Source organism: Nannospalax galili, unplaced genomic scaffold (genome assembly GCF_000622305.1).
Source record: "Nannospalax galili isolate Female #2095 unplaced genomic scaffold, S.galili_v1.0 scaffold191, whole genome shotgun sequence".
NCBI classification, from domain to species: domain Eukaryota; kingdom Metazoa; phylum Chordata; class Mammalia; order Rodentia; family Spalacidae; genus Nannospalax; species Nannospalax galili.
This window is the reverse complement of record NW_008331484.1, coordinates 3,286,779-3,297,123: the sequence shown is the minus strand read 5'-3', so window position 1 is coordinate 3,297,123 and position 10,345 is coordinate 3,286,779. Positions and strand designations below refer to the sequence as shown.

The 10,345-nt window shown below is 38.1% G+C and overlaps 1 long non-coding RNA gene across 1 annotated transcript in view; it reads left to right on the top strand.

Moving 5' to 3' along the window:
* The window catches only part of LOC103726415, a 277,999-nt gene that overhangs the window by 43,591 nt on the left and 224,063 nt on the right, over positions 1 to 10,345 (top strand). The window contains exon 2 of the long non-coding RNA XR_606902.1: positions 2,607 to 2,674. This is a non-coding gene — a long non-coding RNA (uncharacterized LOC103726415). The remainder of the gene's footprint in view (positions 1 to 2,606; positions 2,675 to 10,345) is intronic.

Here is a 10,345-nt window from a genome sequence, read left to right as displayed (position 1 = left end):
ATATACATTACAATATATTTTAACAATATATTTACAAACAGTACAAACAGTACTTCTGCGATTCAGGTTCAGTTGTTAAAATCAAGAAATAATCTGGCAGAAGCAATTTAGGGAAGAAAGAAGAAGGTTTATTTCAGTTTAGATTTCGATGAATGGAGTACATCCATCATGGTGAGGAAGACAAGCCAGCAGGCAGGAAGCTGGCTAATAACACATCTTCTGCACACAGGAAACAGAAAGGGAGAACAGGAAGTAGGGCCAGGCTATAAAACTCTGAAGCCTGCACAAAGTGCCATGCCTCCTCCAGCATGTCTTCATTCTTGAAGGTTCCATAACCTTCCTAAACAGCACCAATAACTAGAGACAAAGTACTAAGTTATGTGAGCCTATGGGAAACATTTCTCCTTCAAACCATCACAAAGCCTTAATGTCTCCTTCTCAGAGAGAGTTTACACAATGAAGTTTCTGTGATTAGAATTTTTACATACCAAAGGGACACACACCTGGTTCCTATCAATTGCTATTTCAGCTGTCATAATGAATCCTTACTCTTCCACACCTCTTCAACATGGTTGTGAAAGAAAATAGGACATTTTTTTAAAAGTAGCTCACAAATAAAGGGATTAGTGAGCTTACTTTATTTTTCTTCCATTGGCTAATAAATATTCTTCTGCTCTCTTGTAACCAGCTGTGTTAGTATCTTCTATTGGTTTATAGTTCATCATATTGCTTTTTAAGGATGATAATTCATTTGGGAATATTTGGTCTCCATTTGGACTTGGTAGCTTTCCTGTTGAGTATTTGCTGTTCAATTCTACAGACATTTCAAAGGGGCATTTGATTTGTGGCGTCAGTATAACCAATCACTGCCTTTTGTTTTGTTGATTCTGAATATGCATTAATGAGCTAGGCACACTTCAAGAAGTGATTGTCTTCTAATAGAACAGCTTAACTATCAGCTACAACCTTTTGCCTAGCAATCTCATTTGTAGTAAGAGCCACTGTTTTTTTTTTTTTTTTCTAATGAAGCACATAAATTATGTCTAGGGGAATCATAAAAATTTCCTCAGTTGTATTCAAAATAATTTAATTTGTAGAAATTACCATCTAGTATTATTTTGTCTTTTGTAGGGAAAATAGACTAGATTTTTAAAGTAGACATCTGTGAAAGTACATTGTGATAACTTGTACATTTTTAGACAATCACTGCTTATTAGCCCTAGTCCCTTCCATGTGTTTTTCCCTATTCAAATTTAATTTAAGCCATTAAAGTGAAACATACTTTGCATCTCCTTTTATTTTTCTAGCTGATTTTAATTTCATGGATGTCTTGTGACATGATCAAATTAAACTGAATAATTGAGCACTTCGTATTGTAACGATGGCCATAATATTGGCTGATCACCACATAATCATTTGGCTTGCTTGATCTAATCCTCCTGTTATGACGGGAAACATGTAATTCACAAACTCAGTTAATTGCTCCTTTTTCTAGTAATTGAGAACACTGACTAGAGCCATTAATTTTTAAAATTGCAGTATTAAACCTCAATTTTAAATAAAGTTTTATATAGTTTTATGAAAAATTTAAATGTCTAAGTTCTTTCTGGTTAGTGTTAGAACAGTCATACACTGTGGAATGAATGGGCAGAGTACTTCCTTTGGGTCAAGGTTGTGATTATTGATTATTTTATTATTAAATTTTATTATGTGAGGCAAGTTACACCACATCATGGTTTTTTTTCTCCACCCTACAGAATTCCTTTTTGTAAAGTTTCTCTCAACCTCTAGATTTTAGCTAAAACCCCTTAATATCCTCCATTGTACCAAAGTGAGATCCTTTCATAGCCTCCTGTACTTTGTCAACAAAAGAATAGCTCTGGGGGCTGGAGAGATGGCTCAGTGGTTAAAAACACTGGTTGTTCTTTAAGAATACCCAGGTTCCAATCCCAGCACCCACATGGCAGCTAACAACTGCTGTAACTCCAGTTCCAGGGGATCTGACAGCCTCTTCTGTCCTCCATGGCCATTGAATGAACTCACAGCAAAGGACATCTGGGTACACAAACCTGACTCCATAGACCTTAATATTTATGGCAGAACACATGAAATCTGGGGGATGGGCTATGAGGGGATATAAATAGGGAGGGTCTAAATATGATTAATATGAATTGCATGAAATACACAAAGATTCAATAAACTTGTGTATCAATTAATAATAATAATAATAATAATAATAATAATAATAATAATAAAGAATAGCTCTCTCTTCAACGGTAATTAAAGCTAGTTAATTTTAGAGCCTAATATGAGGGACTAAGTTCTGGTAACATAGATTCAGGTTGTCTCCAATAACATGTTTGTAATGATTTGTTTTAATTATCAAGCTGTTAGACTCTAGAATCACATTGGAAGACAGTCCCAGTAAAGAACTGTCTAGAATAGGTTGGCCTATGGGTTGCCTTGATTATGTTGATATGGGAAGAACTAGCTTACAAGTGGCCAGCACTACTCCCAGGGGTTGGAGCCTAGATTGCATAAAAAGGGAGAAAGTAACAGTTCACTGTGATAACAACAAAGCATACATTCATTGTTCTCTGCTCTAGGATCTAACATGACTAGATGCTTCAAGTTCTGTTGCCTCCCCTATGATGATGGATCATAACCTGGAACTGTAAGCTAAAATTAATCCTTTCTCCCTTTGTTGATTTTGTGAGCAGATTTTATCTCAAGAACAGTAAATGCAACTAAGATAATGTCACAATGTGAAGATCACTAATGCCAACAACCCAAATAATTGGAATCAATAATTCATGATTTTTAGTAGTTACAGAACAACAAATAATACTAAAAGGCACATTCCAAATACATTGGTGGAAATAGCAGGTAAGTGGGTTGCAGCAAAGCAAGGCCACATCTTTTTAGTCTTCACATGCTCTCTGATGACATCCTTAGCTTTGGGTTGTTGGCATTGTGATATGTTAAGTTATTAGACCCCCAATTTGTTATGTGACAGTTACAAGGAGGTCAGGGCATATACACACAGAGACAATGAGTGGCTTTTGTGAGGAACAAGGAACAATCAGGAAATTTTGACTCAGGATTTGTAGCACTACAACTCTCCCCACTCATGGAGTGTTAATCAGTGAACAGGCTTTATAGGATTTTTAACATCAATGTAGTTTTTTGTGGGAACTTTATTTCCCATGTCCAACCACAGAAATTACTAGCCTCTCTGAATTTCTCATTATTTGTTTTTACATTGACTTGAGGACAGAGTTCTGTTTATTCAGTTCATATTCCCAACATCTGCCACAGTTTTCTGCTTTAATATATATACAATAAGTTTGTTGAATGAAGGAAATATTAAAGTCTATTCTTCTAAAGTGATTTTAATGAATTATGCTTTAGAGTACCAAGCACACTTCAAGTAAAGTGAGTAATTTTAAACTAAATGTAAAGGACAAATTTGAATGCTATTTTTATACTGTCTAATAAAAGGAATAAATGCTGCTTTTGAATTATGTTTCTCTTTAGACAATTTTGTGTATTTGTTGTGTGAATGAAAGCTCCTAGAAAGAACTGCAACTTATACTGAAAGTTCTGCAAGGCTGATTAGAACTTCAATGGTGTGAGGAGTCTGGACTACTGCTAGTCCAGAGTCAAGTCATCTTGGGGTACCTTTAGACTCTTAGTAGCTATTATTACCCACCTCTATATGTGACCTGATATCTTTGTGACTTTTAAGTATACTCTTTGGAATGCAAAATGAACACCTAGATGCACCAACCCAAAAGCTGGGAATGTCATCAGGTAGCATCTAGGGCCCATACTTAAGACTGTCCTACTTTTCTGCAACCCATGCACCGAATGGTTCCACTAGTGTATTTGGAAAATATCTTGATTTATGATTATTTGTTTTGTTACCAACAAATCTCATGAGACTGTTACCACTTTGGAATATGGGATTTGGGATAACCTGAATCTGTTCCTGAGTGATGGCCACTCATATTTGGCTCCAAAATAAACTTATCCCCTTTGAGGTAAGAGTTCTGTTTTGCCTTGAAACTTCTTATGTTTTTATTATATAGATGTGGGAGGAAATAAATGGCCAGAAATGTTGTTAAATATAAGTAGATTAAGTGGAGATTTGTTTTTTGAGACAGGGTCTCCCTGTAGCCCCTCTGGGCTGGAACTCTCTATGTAGACCAGGCTGGCTTCCATCTCCAGAGATCCACATGTCTCTGCCTTAAGAGTGCTGGGCTTAAAGACATTAACCACCATACTTGGTCCTAAGCAGATATATTTAAGAATATTTCAAATGAGCACAAAATAATTATAAAAACGGCAATGTTCTTTTCAATTAGGAGATTTAAATGCACATATGTGATATTTATATGGCCTGCTTAGGGAAAAGACTAAATGTTAGAAGTACACAGCAACATAGATGTTTAATTGTTCATGTGTTCTGAATAGTAATGAAGATGGCTAAAAGGATAGCCACAACAATGAGATTACAAAGTAATGCTGTCCTTCTGTGTAGTGCTATAAACAATGCATGAAGCATGAGGCATCAACAATAAACTAATCAGTGAATGTATCTGCTAGGCAGGAAGAGGGGAGCTGTGTTAGGAACGGGGCTGTGTATTTGATTTCATTGCATGCTTGCTCACGATGTTCTAAAATATGTCCCTTTTCCAATGTATAAAAGGTGACAAGGCACCATAACTCTTTTTGCTCTATCTTGAAATGCATTCTTACAGAACAAAGGTCAAATTCTCTGAATGGAGCAGCACAGGAAATGAAAAGCGAGTTCTAAGAAAACAGGTTAGGAATGTTAAGTGGTTCAGGACATGAGACATGCCTCAAAGGAATTTCTTAGCAGAGTTCAGAGTCCAAAGACAAGAGAGGGCACCTCTGGGATGAAGTGACTTAATCAGAATCATGTCTGCGGAAGTCTTTCTATTCTGATGTAACGACCTCACATTTAGATTTATAATGAATTCTTCAGCATAAATAAAACAAAATCAAGTATGTACTTTTCTATATCCACTCTCCTGAACTCTAATCAACCATACAATTTATCAAAAATTGAAAATGCCTGTGGTTTCCTAAAGGAGGTCTGGTTATTGAGTTTCCTTGCTCGCTGAAGGCAGAAAAGCTTATTATGGTCATAGTAAGTGACTTGATTGTGCCATGGTGCTACAAGAGGAACTGTATACAATTTCCAGCACTAAACCAGCTTAAATGTAGTTATTCCAGAGAAACGTAGTAAAAGTCTGTTAGCAACCTTGCATAAATATCTTTAGACCATTTCAACTCATCAGCACATTAATTCATGTTCAGGAAGTGGAATGTGCAAACGGAAACTGAAGACTTCTAATTCTTGACAATCCAAACATACCCATCTCACACATATGAATACAATGAAATATATTGAATTTTATTAGAAAAATCACTTACTTCTGAGTATAATACAGCAGATGAAAAATGGCCTGGCCCTGGGAGATAATTCCTGACTCTGAATGGTATTCCCACAATTGCATGACATTAAGATATTCTGCTTATTAACCATGTAGCAATGCAGATAAGACAGCTATAGCCATAAATTAACATATAATCTCTGATCTGTTTCCCTTTTTTTAACTGAAGTTCCCAGAAAAAAAGCTGCACCAGCATTATACATTCTATAAGCCTGACTGACCGGTTAGACTTTAATGATAGTAGAGAGCTGGAATCTTGGTCTATCTCAGGGCCCACATGACCATTTATTGCCCAACTTGGCATGTAACCTAAATTCCTATGACTGACCACAAGGTTAAAAACTCTTTTTGGAATGTACAAAGACGCCCCTCATTTTCACCAGCGTAAAGGCTCTAATTTATCATCGATCAGTGCACGAGATTAGTAGAAGGCCTATTTCCTTCCTTACTGTAATCTGTCTGCTTCTACCCATGTATTTACAAGTGACTGGACTTTTGCCTTTGTTCTATTATTATCAAACTATATTAGCTGTTACCACATTTTAACATGGATTTGGAATAATCTAAATCTGTGTTCCTGGGCAATATTACCTATATTAGGCTCCAGAATAAACTATCTCTAATTACCTTTAAGATGAGAGCTATATATTTTGTGTTGATGCTTTCGTGTTCAAAATATCATACGATTTCCATGTAAATTAGTGAGAGTAAACCAAAAGGCATTGCATATTTTATCATTATAAATATATTTCAAATATTTCCATTGATTCAAAAATTTCATATGTTATTGTGATCATACTCAGACCCTCTATCTTATTTACACCCCCATTTTATTCCCACCCCAAACTTAATATCTTCTATCTATTATATTTGTCTTTTTTACAAAGGCCTATCTGGTCTAATCTGTGTTTATTAAATGTTTATAGATTGGAAGTTTGGTCAACCTATCAGTCATCACACCAGTATGGAAAACTTTCTCTCCCTCTCCTAGTATCTAAGAATTGCCAATAGATCCTCAGCTGAGGTTGGAGCTTCCTTCCCACCTCCACTATCCATGCTAGACCCCTGTCTGGCTTGGATTTGCGCAGGTCCTGTCCATGCTGTCATAATTGCTTTGGCTTAGGGCTGGAGAAATTGCTCAGCAGTTAAAAGTACTTGCTGTTATTTCAAAGGACCCAGGTTTGGTTTCCAGCACCTACAGGACAGTTGACAACCTTCAGTAACTACAATTCCAGGAGATCTGACACCCTCTTCAGGCCTCTGGGGACAGTGTATGATATAAATGTACTCACATACATGTAGGCAAAACTCTCATACACATGAAAATACATACATACAATATATAAATTCTGTGAGTTCATAAATGCAATGACCTTGTGGTGGTAAATACAATTTCCTTGTATTTATCTACCACCTGTGGCTCTTAAAATTTTTCTGACCCCTCTTTTTCAATGATCCCTGAGCCTTAGGAGTAGAAAGTATGATATAATTGTCCCATTTAAGGCTGAACACTTGGCAGCCTTTTATTCTCTATGCATTGACCAATTGTGCATCTCTGTGTTAATCACCATCTGATGCAAGGAGAACCTTCTCTGGTCTGAGTTTAAGATGCATTAATCTATAGGTATAACCATAAGCCATTAACAATCAATTTAATACTATGTCTATTTAGCAGAACAATGGTAGTAGTTTCTCCTCTATGGCCTGTGGCCTGTCTAGCCACAGGCTCTTGGCACCGATAACAATATAGGGTATGAATTCTATCCTGTGAAATGGGTCTTAGATCCAGCTAGAAGTTGGTTGGTTACTCCCATAACATTCATTACACTGTTGTGCCAGTTGGCATAATTTTCCAAGCCATTTATCATTATAACTCACAAGGTTCACATCTGGGTAAGGTGGATGATTACCTTTCTTTCCCTGTAACATGCACAGTACATTCTAGTAATATTTGTAATTTCACAGCATCCTTCACAATGGCAAATAATGAGCCAAGATCACAAATAATGATCCTAGAAATAGAACTTGTTTTTCTAAACTTATGTTCCAATGCTTTCCCCCTGAAGCTGCACTTTCAGAAGTTCTGATGTCATCATTAAATCCTGTGTGCAGCTTCTTATTTAATAATTAGTCCACCAAAACCACAGGTGCTATTTGAGGGCTGGAGAAGGAGCACAGTTATATAAAGTGCTTGCTGCACAAGCCTCAAAGTCCCTAGAACCCATATCAAAAGGCAGAGACAATAGTTCAGATAAGGAAGGGGGTTCTAAATATGATAAAGATGTGTTATATGAAATTCTCAAAAAAATCAGTTAAAAAAGAAAGAGCATTTCATGAGCTGTTCCCTCTACAACATCACCAATGTCATCAAAATATTTAAGATCAAAGCAGAACCTGGTAGTTGGTGTATTCCTGTAATCCCAGAATGCAGGAGAATAGGAAAGAGGTCCAGAAGTTCAAGATCACCCTAGGCTACAGAGTGAGCATGATGCTACCTGAGATATGTGACACCATCTCTCAAAAACCAAACCAAAATAACCCCACAAATCCCATAAAAATAAGAAAACAAAACAAGAAAATTAAAGTAGGAAAATGTATAGAGCCAAACAAAAGAATGTTTGAAGAACATGTAACCAAACAATATTTCTCCCTCTTAGAACAACCCTCCAGGCATATGAAAGTCTGATGATAGCTGCATTCATAGCTTAGTCCACTAAGATAACTATGTTAAGTTCCAGATGAGACCTCTGTCAGGTTGAGACAGTATGCAGGAATGAAACGAAGCTCCTAAAGAGACAATAGAACTACCACAAGTTGAGGCCTAACTATTGGAGCTACTAAATTTGAGTGAAGATTGACCAATTTTCCTTATTTTCCATGTTTCATTGAGCAATGGCTTCCTTTATAAGTAAATGAATTTGGAAAATCTTCTTCATCCAGCATCTCTATTATGATACAATTATTTTAAAAAGCACTAATGGGGGCCTGCATAACCCACCAGCCTATCTCCTGGGTAAGCCCATTGTGGCCTCCTCCCTTGACTCCCCCAGCCTCATTCACTCTCCTATCTCCCCCACCTGTCTCTCCTCCTATCCTGGGTACTGTCCCATTCCTTGTTTTGGCGCTCCAGACACCGCGGGAACTACTACTGCTTCCTGATCCTTTGAATACAGACCAGCCCAGTTCCTAGGAGCCCTCTGAACCTGGTCCTGCCCTCACCTCCCTCTGCTTCCCTGGGCTGCACAACACCAGGCTCTTTCCTGGACACCTGGGCTGACCTCTCTGACCAGAACCACCACTGTTTCCTGATCCCTTGCATCCAGACAAGCCAAGTTCCTTCTTGCGGTCCCCAGGAGCCCTCTGGGCCTGGGCTCACTTTCACCTCCCTCTGCTTCCCTGGGCCTGCACAACCTGCCAGCCCCTCTCCATTCTGCAATCCGTGCCTTGACCTCCCCAGCCTCATTTGCCCTCCCATCTCCCCTTCCCATCTCTCCTCCTAGCCTGGGTACTGTTCCATTCCTTGTCTTGGCTCCCCAGACACCAGGGGGAACCACCACTGCTTCCTGATCTTTTGCATCCAGACCAACCCAGTTCCTTCTCCAGTTCCCGAGGAGCCCTCTGGGCCTGGTCCTCCCTCACCTCCCTCTGCATCCCTGGGCTGCACAACCCACCAGCCACTTACCTGGACACTGGGCTGACCTCTCAGCTTCCTGATCCTTTGCATCCAGACCAACCCAGTTCCTCCCTACAGTCCCCAGGAGCCCTTGGGACCTCTTCCCATACCCATCTCCCTTTGTATCTCTGGGTGGCATGGCCACCAGCTGCCTGATACCAGCATCTTTCCTGCTCCCAGGCCAATCTGACCCCCAAATTCCTGAGAACAACATCTTTCCTGGAGGGATCCATACCTTAGGAGAAAGCCTGAGAGCATCTGATCCTCATGTGACTTGGGCCTCTGTGGGAAATCCTGAAGACAAAATCAATCTGGCCACTCCAATACAAAATCAAAAGAGAGAACTGGAAGTTTAGATGAACCAGATTTTCATGCCCAAAAAATAAACCACAGAGGCACATAAAGTTTACAAAAAGAAGCAGATCTAAACTTGAAAGCTTGAGATTCACAGAAGAATCAGAAACTACAAAAGAAATTCATGGGTCAAAATCACAGAGAAAAAATAATAAAATGAAAAACAAAATAACATATCCCCACCAATTACCAATAGTTCTCTAGAGGAATACAGTGAGAACCCCCTAGAGATAATGTAGGACATGGAACTCAAAAGAACAATTATAAACATGATAAAAGAATTCAGTGAATTTAAAGAAAACAGAAACAAAGTATTCAAGGAACTGATGAATTCAGAAAACAGAAATATGGAAGACTACTCAGGCTGAAATGAAGAAGGAAGTGAAACACTCAGTATAACAATTAGAAATGACAGAAGAAATCCTCACCAATAGGATGAATAAAATGGAAAACAGATATCAAGACTGGAAGATAAAGTGGATGAACTAGACCACTCAAGCAAAGCTTATAAAAATTTAAAAAATTTACAAGAATGGAATATGCAGGAATTGTGTGACACCATAAAAAGACCAAACTTATGAATCATAGGCATACAGGAAGGAGAAGAATTCCAAGATAATGGCATGGACCAGATCTTCAACAGTATCATAGAAGAAAATTTCCCAAAATTAAAAGAAAGATATGCCCACACAAATACAAGAAGCATATAGAACACCAAACAGACAGGACCAGAAAAGAAACTCACCACAACATATCATAATAAAAACACTAAACGTACAGAATAAGGAGACAATACTGAAAGCTGCAAAAGAACAAGTCACATGTAAAGGAAAAA